This window comes from Schistocerca serialis, unplaced genomic scaffold (genome assembly GCF_023864345.2).
Source record: "Schistocerca serialis cubense isolate TAMUIC-IGC-003099 unplaced genomic scaffold, iqSchSeri2.2 HiC_scaffold_760, whole genome shotgun sequence".
NCBI classification, from domain to species: domain Eukaryota; kingdom Metazoa; phylum Arthropoda; class Insecta; order Orthoptera; family Acrididae; genus Schistocerca; species Schistocerca serialis.
The window spans coordinates 24,170-33,743 of NW_026048365.1; the positions used below are offsets into that span (position 1 = coordinate 24,170).

Genomic DNA, 9,574 nt, shown 5'->3' on the forward strand with positions numbered 1-9,574 from the left:
TGGCCGAGCGCTTTAAGGCGCTGGTTTAAGGCACCAGTCTCTCTGTTGGCGCGGTTTCGAGTCCTGTAGCTGTCGGGGGTTTCGCTGTGATCGCGTTAACCTGCCGCTTTTTCTTCAAGTGTAACCTCCTTGAGCTCACATATGTTTGACACATGGAGCATTCTAGCTCCGCCTGACAGTTACAGCTACGATAATTTAGTGGTTACGGAAAGCCCAGGTTCGAAACCTGGTCACGGCACGAAAACGTCTCTTGACGCTGTCTCCTTAACTGCGACAGCTACAGACAAGTGGCGTCGCTACCATGCGGCGGGCACGGCTTTTTCTTGCTGTGGATGGCCTAAAGGGACGCTTCCAGTGGGAGAGCAGTGGAAATACATGCCAAGATACTTCCATTTCGAAGTGATCTTTGTAGTACAAAGGAAACGTTTTGCCGCTGCTGCTGCAACGGTAACGTGGCCGAGCGGTCTAAGGCGCTGGTTTTAGGCACCAGTCTCTTCGGAGGCGTGGGTTCGAATCCCACCGTTGCCACTTTTTACGTCTCATTTTTGTGCCGTTGCGGTGTGTTCTCGTGGGGTAGGACGCAGCTCTTGTGACGCGCGTGTTGTGTAGGTAGCGTGGCCGAGCGGTCTAAGGCGCTGGTGTCAGGCACCATTCTCTTCGGAGGCGTGGGTTCCAATCCCACAGCTGCCAAGCGTGTAATGTCTCCTGTGTCGAAGGCAGATGCACTCATTGCCCGCAAAGGAAGCAGCACAACAAGGCGTGAGCGTCTGCTTGGTGAATGGTCGTAGAACAGTGCGTGGTGCAACGACAGCATTTGTAGGCACCTTTTGCTCTCATCATTGCTGGCGTTCGTCTCCACGAAATGCGTCCGGAGCACGCCGTTCTATAACGCGAGAGAGTGGATTTTTTACAGTTGTCGTCAGTTAACCGTGCGTGGCTGCTGCGTTCGCTGGAAAGAGCACTGCCGTCGTTATCCGGTGTGGTCTAGTGGCTAGGATACCTGGCTCTCACCCAGGAGGCCCGGGTTCGATTCCCGGTACCGGAATTGCGCGTTTTTGTTGCTCCTCTTATGCGACTTGTCTCGACTTTGCTCGACTGACGCTACGCTGACGCGTGCAGAAAGCTACGTTAAGTATGATTCACGGCAACACCTGACGGCGAGAGAGATGAAGCGTCTATCCACTTGTTATCCAGCCACATACCTGTAGTCAAGAGGCTTGGGGGACTGCAAGACATTGCCACGGAGGTGAATGCAGCTAACCACTGTAGTTAGTGTCCTGACAGCGCAGGCACGTTCATTTGCTCGTATACATGTGATGGAGACCGTGTCTGACACTGCTGTGGCGTACACCTTGGCCTAGGCTTTGCTGGGTATCGCCACTTGCATTCCAGCCAGCTGCCTTCGCGGGCGCCTCCGTGGCCATGGCCGTGATCGTCTAGTGGTTAGGACATTGCGTTGTGGCCGCAATAACCCAGGTTCGAATCCTGGTCACGGCAATTTTGAAAGTTTTGCCTTGCTGCCGTTGCAATGACGAGTACTCGAAATGACAGTACTCTCTTGATTTTTTTCACTCGTGTTCCGCAGGCCGCAGTTTGCACTACCACTTCATCCCCAACACGTAATGTCGCCTCCCAGAGCGCAGACGTCCGCTGCTCTCTGTAGTCGAAAAGGGCAGTTGTTTGAAGTGCGATGGATGAGCAGCCAGTCCCAGCAGAACAGGAAGCTGTGGCGTGCACTGTTTGTACAAATGCTAGGAACACTGGCGCACCAAGCAGCGCATGTAGCGTGGCCGAGCGCTTTAAGGCGCTGGTTTAAGGCACCAGTCTCTCTGTTGGCGCGGTTTCGAGTCCTGTAGCTGTCGGGGGTTTCGCTGTGATCGCGTTAACCTGCCGCTTTTTCTTCAAGTGTAACCTCCTTGAGCTCACATATGTTTGACACATGGAGCATTCTAGCTCCGCCTGACAGTTACAGCTACGATAATTTAGTGGTTACGGAAAGCCCAGGTTCGAAACCTGGTCACGGCACGAAAACGTCTCTTGACGCTGTCTCCTTAACTGCGACAGCTACAGACAAGTGGCGTCGCTACCATGCGGCGGGCACGGCTTTTTCTTGCTGTGGATGGCCTAAAGGGACGCTTCCAGTGGGAGAGCAGTGGAAATACATGCCAAGATACTTCCATTTCGAAGTGATCTTTGTAGTACAAAGGAAACGTTTTGCCGCTGCTGCTGCAACGGTAACGTGGCCGAGCGGTCTAAGGCGCTGGTTTTAGGCACCAGTCTCTTCGGAGGCGTGGGTTCGAATCCCACCGTTGCCACTTTTTACGTCTCATTTTTGTGCCGTTGCGGTGTGTTCTCGTGGGGTAGGACGCAGCTCTTGTGACGCGCGTGTTGTGTAGGTAGCGTGGCCGAGCGGTCTAAGGCGCTGGTGTCAGGCACCATTCTCTTCGGAGGCGTGGGTTCCAATCCCACAGCTGCCAAGCGTGTAATGTCTCCTGTGTCGAAGGCAGATGCACTCATTGCCCGCAAAGGAAGCAGCACAACAAGGCGTGAGCGTCTGCTTGGTGAATGGTCGTAGAACAGTGCGTGGTGCAACGACAGCATTTGTAGGCACCTTTTGCTCTCATCATTGCTGGCGTTCGTCTCCACGAAATGCGTCCGGAGCACGCCGTTCTATAACGCGAGAGAGTGGATTTTTTACAGTTGTCGTCAGTTAACCGTGCGTGGCTGCTGCGTTCGCTGGAAAGAGCACTGCCGTCGTTATCCGGTGTGGTCTAGTGGCTAGGATACCTGGCTCTCACCCAGGAGGCCCGGGTTCGATTCCCGGTACCGGAATTGCGCGTTTTTGTTGCTCCTCTTATGCGACTTGTCTCGACTTTGCTCGACTGACGCTACGCTGACGCGTGCAGAAAGCTACGTTAAGTATGATTCACGGCAACACCTGACGGCGAGAGAGATGAAGCGTCTATCCACTTGTTATCCAGCCACATACCTGTAGTCAAGAGGCTTGGGGGACTGCAAGACATTGCCACGGAGGTGAATGCAGCTAACCACTGTAGTTAGTGTCCTGACAGCGCAGGCACGTTCATTTGCTCGTATACATGTGATGGAGACCGTGTCTGACACTGCTGTGGCGTACACCTTGGCCTAGGCTTTGCTGGGTATCGCCACTTGCATTCCAGCCAGCTGCCTTCGCGGGCGCCTCCGTGGCCATGGCCGTGATCGTCTAGTGGTTAGGACATTGCGTTGTGGCCGCAATAACCCAGGTTCGAATCCTGGTCACGGCAATTTTGAAAGTTTTGCCTTGCTGCCGTTGCAATGACGAGTACTCGAAATGACAGTACTCTCTTGATTTTTTTCACTCGTGTTCCGCAGGCCGCAGTTTGCACTACCACTTCATCCCCAACACGTAATGTCGCCTCCCAGAGCGCAGACGTCCGCTGCTCTCTGTAGTCGAAAAGGGCAGTTGTTTGAAGTGCGATGGATGAGCAGCCAGTCCCAGCAGAACAGGAAGCTGTGGCGTGCACTGTTTGTACAAATGCTAGGAACACTGGCGCACCAAGCAGCGCATGTAGCGTGGCCGAGCGCTTTAAGGCGCTGGTTTAAGGCACCAGTCTCTCTGTTGGCGCGGTTTCGAGTCCTGTAGCTGTCGGGGGTTTCGCTGTGATCGCGTTAACCTGCCGCTTTTTCTTCAAGTGTAACCTCCTTGAGCTCACATATGTTTGACACATGGAGCATTCTAGCTCCGCCTGACAGTTACAGCTACGATAATTTAGTGGTTACGGAAAGCCCAGGTTCGAAACCTGGTCACGGCACGAAAACGTCTCTTGACGCTGTCTCCTTAACTGCGACAGCTACAGACAAGTGGCGTCGCTACCATGCGGCGGGCACGGCTTTTTCTTGCTGTGGATGGCCTAAAGGGACGCTTCCAGTGGGAGAGCAGTGGAAATACATGCCAAGATACTTCCATTTCGAAGTGATCTTTGTAGTACAAAGGAAACGTTTTGCCGCTGCTGCTGCAACGGTAACGTGGCCGAGCGGTCTAAGGCGCTGGTTTTAGGCACCAGTCTCTTCGGAGGCGTGGGTTCGAATCCCACCGTTGCCACTTTTTACGTCTCATTTTTGTGCCGTTGCGGTGTGTTCTCGTGGGGTAGGACGCAGCTCTTGTGACGCGCGTGTTGTGTAGGTAGCGTGGCCGAGCGGTCTAAGGCGCTGGTGTCAGGCACCATTCTCTTCGGAGGCGTGGGTTCCAATCCCACAGCTGCCAAGCGTGTAATGTCTCCTGTGTCGAAGGCAGATGCACTCATTGCCCGCAAAGGAAGCAGCACAACAAGGCGTGAGCGTCTGCTTGGTGAATGGTCGTAGAACAGTGCGTGGTGCAACGACAGCATTTGTAGGCACCTTTTGCTCTCATCATTGCTGGCGTTCGTCTCCACGAAATGCGTCCGGAGCACGCCGTTCTATAACGCGAGAGAGTGGATTTTTTACAGTTGTCGTCAGTTAACCGTGCGTGGCTGCTGCGTTCGCTGGAAAGAGCACTGCCGTCGTTATCCGGTGTGGTCTAGTGGCTAGGATACCTGGCTCTCACCCAGGAGGCCCGGGTTCGATTCCCGGTACCGGAATTGCGCGTTTTTGTTGCTCCTCTTATGCGACTTGTCTCGACTTTGCTCGACTGACGCTACGCTGACGCGTGCAGAAAGCTACGTTAAGTATGATTCACGGCAACACCTGACGGCGAGAGAGATGAAGCGTCTATCCACTTGTTATCCAGCCACATACCTGTAGTCAAGAGGCTTGGGGGACTGCAAGACATTGCCACGGAGGTGAATGCAGCTAACCACTGTAGTTAGTGTCCTGACAGCGCAGGCACGTTCATTTGCTCGTATACATGTGATGGAGACCGTGTCTGACACTGCTGTGGCGTACACCTTGGCCTAGGCTTTGCTGGGTATCGCCACTTGCATTCCAGCCAGCTGCCTTCGCGGGCGCCTCCGTGGCCATGGCCGTGATCGTCTAGTGGTTAGGACATTGCGTTGTGGCCGCAATAACCCAGGTTCGAATCCTGGTCACGGCAATTTTGAAAGTTTTGCCTTGCTGCCGTTGCAATGACGAGTACTCGAAATGACAGTACTCTCTTGATTTTTTTCACTCGTGTTCCGCAGGCCGCAGTTTGCACTACCACTTCATCCCCAACACGTAATGTCGCCTCCCAGAGCGCAGACGTCCGCTGCTCTCTGTAGTCGAAAAGGGCAGTTGTTTGAAGTGCGATGGATGAGCAGCCAGTCCCAGCAGAACAGGAAGCTGTGGCGTGCACTGTTTGTACAAATGCTAGGAACACTGGCGCACCAAGCAGCGCATGTAGCGTGGCCGAGCGCTTTAAGGCGCTGGTTTAAGGCACCAGTCTCTCTGTTGGCGCGGTTTCGAGTCCTGTAGCTGTCGGGGGTTTCGCTGTGATCGCGTTAACCTGCCGCTTTTTCTTCAAGTGTAACCTCCTTGAGCTCACATATGTTTGACACATGGAGCATTCTAGCTCCGCCTGACAGTTACAGCTACGATAATTTAGTGGTTACGGAAAGCCCAGGTTCGAAACCTGGTCACGGCACGAAAACGTCTCTTGACGCTGTCTCCTTAACTGCGACAGCTACAGACAAGTGGCGTCGCTACCATGCGGCGGGCACGGCTTTTTCTTGCTGTGGATGGCCTAAAGGGACGCTTCCAGTGGGAGAGCAGTGGAAATACATGCCAAGATACTTCCATTTCGAAGTGATCTTTGTAGTACAAAGGAAACGTTTTGCCGCTGCTGCTGCAACGGTAACGTGGCCGAGCGGTCTAAGGCGCTGGTTTTAGGCACCAGTCTCTTCGGAGGCGTGGGTTCGAATCCCACCGTTGCCACTTTTTACGTCTCATTTTTGTGCCGTTGCGGTGTGTTCTCGTGGGGTAGGACGCAGCTCTTGTGACGCGCGTGTTGTGTAGGTAGCGTGGCCGAGCGGTCTAAGGCGCTGGTGTCAGGCACCATTCTCTTCGGAGGCGTGGGTTCCAATCCCACAGCTGCCAAGCGTGTAATGTCTCCTGTGTCGAAGGCAGATGCACTCATTGCCCGCAAAGGAAGCAGCACAACAAGGCGTGAGCGTCTGCTTGGTGAATGGTCGTAGAACAGTGCGTGGTGCAACGACAGCATTTGTAGGCACCTTTTGCTCTCATCATTGCTGGCGTTCGTCTCCACGAAATGCGTCCGGAGCACGCCGTTCTATAACGCGAGAGAGTGGATTTTTTACAGTTGTCGTCAGTTAACCGTGCGTGGCTGCTGCGTTCGCTGGAAAGAGCACTGCCGTCGTTATCCGGTGTGGTCTAGTGGCTAGGATACCTGGCTCTCACCCAGGAGGCCCGGGTTCGATTCCCGGTACCGGAATTGCGCGTTTTTGTTGCTCCTCTTATGCGACTTGTCTCGACTTTGCTCGACTGACGCTACGCTGACGCGTGCAGAAAGCTACGTTAAGTATGATTCACGGCAACACCTGACGGCGAGAGAGATGAAGCGTCTATCCACTTGTTATCCAGCCACATACCTGTAGTCAAGAGGCTTGGGGGACTGCAAGACATTGCCACGGAGGTGAATGCAGCTAACCACTGTAGTTAGTGTCCTGACAGCGCAGGCACGTTCATTTGCTCGTATACATGTGATGGAGACCGTGTCTGACACTGCTGTGGCGTACACCTTGGCCTAGGCTTTGCTGGGTATCGCCACTTGCATTCCAGCCAGCTGCCTTCGCGGGCGCCTCCGTGGCCATGGCCGTGATCGTCTAGTGGTTAGGACATTGCGTTGTGGCCGCAATAACCCAGGTTCGAATCCTGGTCACGGCAATTTTGAAAGTTTTGCCTTGCTGCCGTTGCAATGACGAGTACTCGAAATGACAGTACTCTCTTGATTTTTTTCACTCGTGTTCCGCAGGCCGCAGTTTGCACTACCACTTCATCCCCAACACGTAATGTCGCCTCCCAGAGCGCAGACGTCCGCTGCTCTCTGTAGTCGAAAAGGGCAGTTGTTTGAAGTGCGATGGATGAGCAGCCAGTCCCAGCAGAACAGGAAGCTGTGGCGTGCACTGTTTGTACAAATGCTAGGAACACTGGCGCACCAAGCAGCGCATGTAGCGTGGCCGAGCGCTTTAAGGCGCTGGTTTAAGGCACCAGTCTCTCTGTTGGCGCGGTTTCGAGTCCTGTAGCTGTCGGGGGTTTCGCTGTGATCGCGTTAACCTGCCGCTTTTTCTTCAAGTGTAACCTCCTTGAGCTCACATATGTTTGACACATGGAGCATTCTAGCTCCGCCTGACAGTTACAGCTACGATAATTTAGTGGTTACGGAAAGCCCAGGTTCGAAACCTGGTCACGGCACGAAAACGTCTCTTGACGCTGTCTCCTTAACTGCGACAGCTACAGACAAGTGGCGTCGCTACCATGCGGCGGGCACGGCTTTTTCTTGCTGTGGATGGCCTAAAGGGACGCTTCCAGTGGGAGAGCAGTGGAAATACATGCCAAGATACTTCCATTTCGAAGTGATCTTTGTAGTACAAAGGAAACGTTTTGCCGCTGCTGCTGCAACGGTAACGTGGCCGAGCGGTCTAAGGCGCTGGTTTTAGGCACCAGTCTCTTCGGAGGCGTGGGTTCGAATCCCACCGTTGCCACTTTTTACGTCTCATTTTTGTGCCGTTGCGGTGTGTTCTCGTGGGGTAGGACGCAGCTCTTGTGACGCGCGTGTTGTGTAGGTAGCGTGGCCGAGCGGTCTAAGGCGCTGGTGTCAGGCACCATTCTCTTCGGAGGCGTGGGTTCCAATCCCACAGCTGCCAAGCGTGTAATGTCTCCTGTGTCGAAGGCAGATGCACTCATTGCCCGCAAAGGAAGCAGCACAACAAGGCGTGAGCGTCTGCTTGGTGAATGGTCGTAGAACAGTGCGTGGTGCAACGACAGCATTTGTAGGCACCTTTTGCTCTCATCATTGCTGGCGTTCGTCTCCACGAAATGCGTCCGGAGCACGCCGTTCTATAACGCGAGAGAGTGGATTTTTTACAGTTGTCGTCAGTTAACCGTGCGTGGCTGCTGCGTTCGCTGGAAAGAGCACTGCCGTCGTTATCCGGTGTGGTCTAGTGGCTAGGATACCTGGCTCTCACCCAGGAGGCCCGGGTTCGATTCCCGGTACCGGAATTGCGCGTTTTTGTTGCTCCTCTTATGCGACTTGTCTCGACTTTGCTCGACTGACGCTACGCTGACGCGTGCAGAAAGCTACGTTAAGTATGATTCACGGCAACACCTGACGGCGAGAGAGATGAAGCGTCTATCCACTTGTTATCCAGCCACATACCTGTAGTCAAGAGGCTTGGGGGACTGCAAGACATTGCCACGGAGGTGAATGCAGCTAACCACTGTAGTTAGTGTCCTGACAGCGCAGGCACGTTCATTTGCTCGTATACATGTGATGGAGACCGTGTCTGACACTGCTGTGGCGTACACCTTGGCCTAGGCTTTGCTGGGTATCGCCACTTGCATTCCAGCCAGCTGCCTTCGCGGGCGCCTCCGTGGCCATGGCCGTGATCGTCTAGTGGTTAGGACATTGCGTTGTGGCCGCAATAACCCAGGTTCGAATCCTGGTCACGGCAATTTTGAAAGTTTTGCCTTGCTGCCGTTGCAATGACGAGTACTCGAAATGACAGTACTCTCTTGATTTTTTTCACTCGTGTTCCGCAGGCCGCAGTTTGCACTACCACTTCATCCCCAACACGTAATGTCGCCTCCCAGAGCGCAGACGTCCGCTGCTCTCTGTAGTCGAAAAGGGCAGTTGTTTGAAGTGCGATGGATGAGCAGCCAGTCCCAGCAGAACAGGAAGCTGTGGCGTGCACTGTTTGTACAAATGCTAGGAACACTGGCGCACCAAGCAGCGCATGTAGCGTGGCCGAGCGCTTTAAGGCGCTGGTTTAAGGCACCAGTCTCTCTGTTGGCGCGGTTTCGAGTCCTGTAGCTGTCGGGGGTTTCGCTGTGATCGCGTTAACCTGCCGCTTTTTCTTCAAGTGTAACCTCCTTGAGCTCACATATGTTTGACACATGGAGCATTCTAGCTCCGCCTGACAGTTACAGCTACGATAATTTAGTGGTTACGGAAAGCCCAGGTTCGAAACCTGGTCACGGCACGAAAACGTCTCTTGACGCTGTCTCCTTAACTGCGACAGCTACAGACAAGTGGCGTCGCTACCATGCGGCGGGCACGGCTTTTTCTTGCTGTGGATGGCCTAAAGGGACGCTTCCAGTGGGAGAGCAGTGGAAATACATGCCAAGATACTTCCATTTCGAAGTGATCTTTGTAGTACAAAGGAAACGTTTTGCCGCTGCTGCTGCAACGGTAACGTGGCCGAGCGGTCTAAGGCGCTGGTTTTAGGCACCAGTCTCTTCGGAGGCGTGGGTTCGAATCCCACCGTTGCCACTTTTTACGTCTCATTTTTGTGCCGTTGCGGTGTGTTCTCGTGGGGTAGGACGCAGCTCTTGTGACGCGCGTGTTGTGTAGGTAGCGTGGCCGAGCGGTCTAAGGCGCTGG

At 54.1% G+C, this 9,574-nt stretch overlaps 16 non-coding genes across 16 annotated transcripts; all 16 read left to right on the forward strand.

The window, feature by feature from the left end:
- Positions 1-446: 446 nt before the first annotated feature.
- Positions 447-528, forward strand: Trnal-uag (transfer RNA leucine (anticodon UAG)). Its single transcript has one exon. It is a non-coding gene; the product is annotated as a tRNA-Leu (tRNA).
- Positions 529-973: 445 nt separating this feature from the next.
- Positions 974-1,045, forward strand: Trnae-cuc (transfer RNA glutamic acid (anticodon CUC)). Its single transcript has one exon. It is a non-coding gene; the product is annotated as a tRNA-Glu (tRNA).
- A 380-nt stretch (positions 1,046-1,425) lies between these two features.
- Positions 1,426-1,497, forward strand: Trnah-gug (transfer RNA histidin (anticodon GUG)). Its single transcript has one exon. It is a non-coding gene; the product is annotated as a tRNA-His (tRNA).
- Positions 1,498-2,233: 736 nt separating this feature from the next.
- Trnal-uag (transfer RNA leucine (anticodon UAG)) lies at positions 2,234-2,315 on the forward strand. The gene has a single exon. It is a non-coding gene; the product is annotated as a tRNA-Leu (tRNA).
- Positions 2,316-2,760: 445 nt separating this feature from the next.
- Positions 2,761-2,832, forward strand: Trnae-cuc (transfer RNA glutamic acid (anticodon CUC)). Its single transcript has one exon. It is a non-coding gene; the product is annotated as a tRNA-Glu (tRNA).
- A 380-nt stretch (positions 2,833-3,212) lies between these two features.
- Trnah-gug (transfer RNA histidin (anticodon GUG)) lies at positions 3,213-3,284 on the forward strand. The gene has a single exon. It is a non-coding gene; the product is annotated as a tRNA-His (tRNA).
- Positions 3,285-4,020: 736 nt separating this feature from the next.
- Positions 4,021-4,102, forward strand: Trnal-uag (transfer RNA leucine (anticodon UAG)). Its single transcript has one exon. It is a non-coding gene; the product is annotated as a tRNA-Leu (tRNA).
- A 445-nt stretch (positions 4,103-4,547) lies between these two features.
- On the forward strand, positions 4,548-4,619 carry Trnae-cuc (transfer RNA glutamic acid (anticodon CUC)). The gene has a single exon. It is a non-coding gene; the product is annotated as a tRNA-Glu (tRNA).
- Positions 4,620-4,999: 380 nt separating this feature from the next.
- On the forward strand, positions 5,000-5,071 carry Trnah-gug (transfer RNA histidin (anticodon GUG)). Its single transcript has one exon. It is a non-coding gene; the product is annotated as a tRNA-His (tRNA).
- Positions 5,072-5,807: 736 nt separating this feature from the next.
- Positions 5,808-5,889, forward strand: Trnal-uag (transfer RNA leucine (anticodon UAG)). Its single transcript has one exon. It is a non-coding gene; the product is annotated as a tRNA-Leu (tRNA).
- A 445-nt stretch (positions 5,890-6,334) lies between these two features.
- On the forward strand, positions 6,335-6,406 carry Trnae-cuc (transfer RNA glutamic acid (anticodon CUC)). Its single transcript has one exon. It is a non-coding gene; the product is annotated as a tRNA-Glu (tRNA).
- Positions 6,407-6,786: 380 nt separating this feature from the next.
- Trnah-gug (transfer RNA histidin (anticodon GUG)) lies at positions 6,787-6,858 on the forward strand. Its single transcript has one exon. It is a non-coding gene; the product is annotated as a tRNA-His (tRNA).
- A 736-nt stretch (positions 6,859-7,594) lies between these two features.
- Trnal-uag (transfer RNA leucine (anticodon UAG)) lies at positions 7,595-7,676 on the forward strand. The gene has a single exon. It is a non-coding gene; the product is annotated as a tRNA-Leu (tRNA).
- A 445-nt stretch (positions 7,677-8,121) lies between these two features.
- Trnae-cuc (transfer RNA glutamic acid (anticodon CUC)) lies at positions 8,122-8,193 on the forward strand. Its single transcript has one exon. It is a non-coding gene; the product is annotated as a tRNA-Glu (tRNA).
- Positions 8,194-8,573: 380 nt separating this feature from the next.
- Trnah-gug (transfer RNA histidin (anticodon GUG)) lies at positions 8,574-8,645 on the forward strand. The gene has a single exon. It is a non-coding gene; the product is annotated as a tRNA-His (tRNA).
- A 736-nt stretch (positions 8,646-9,381) lies between these two features.
- On the forward strand, positions 9,382-9,463 carry Trnal-uag (transfer RNA leucine (anticodon UAG)). Its single transcript has one exon. It is a non-coding gene; the product is annotated as a tRNA-Leu (tRNA).
- Positions 9,464-9,574: the final 111 nt, after the last annotated feature.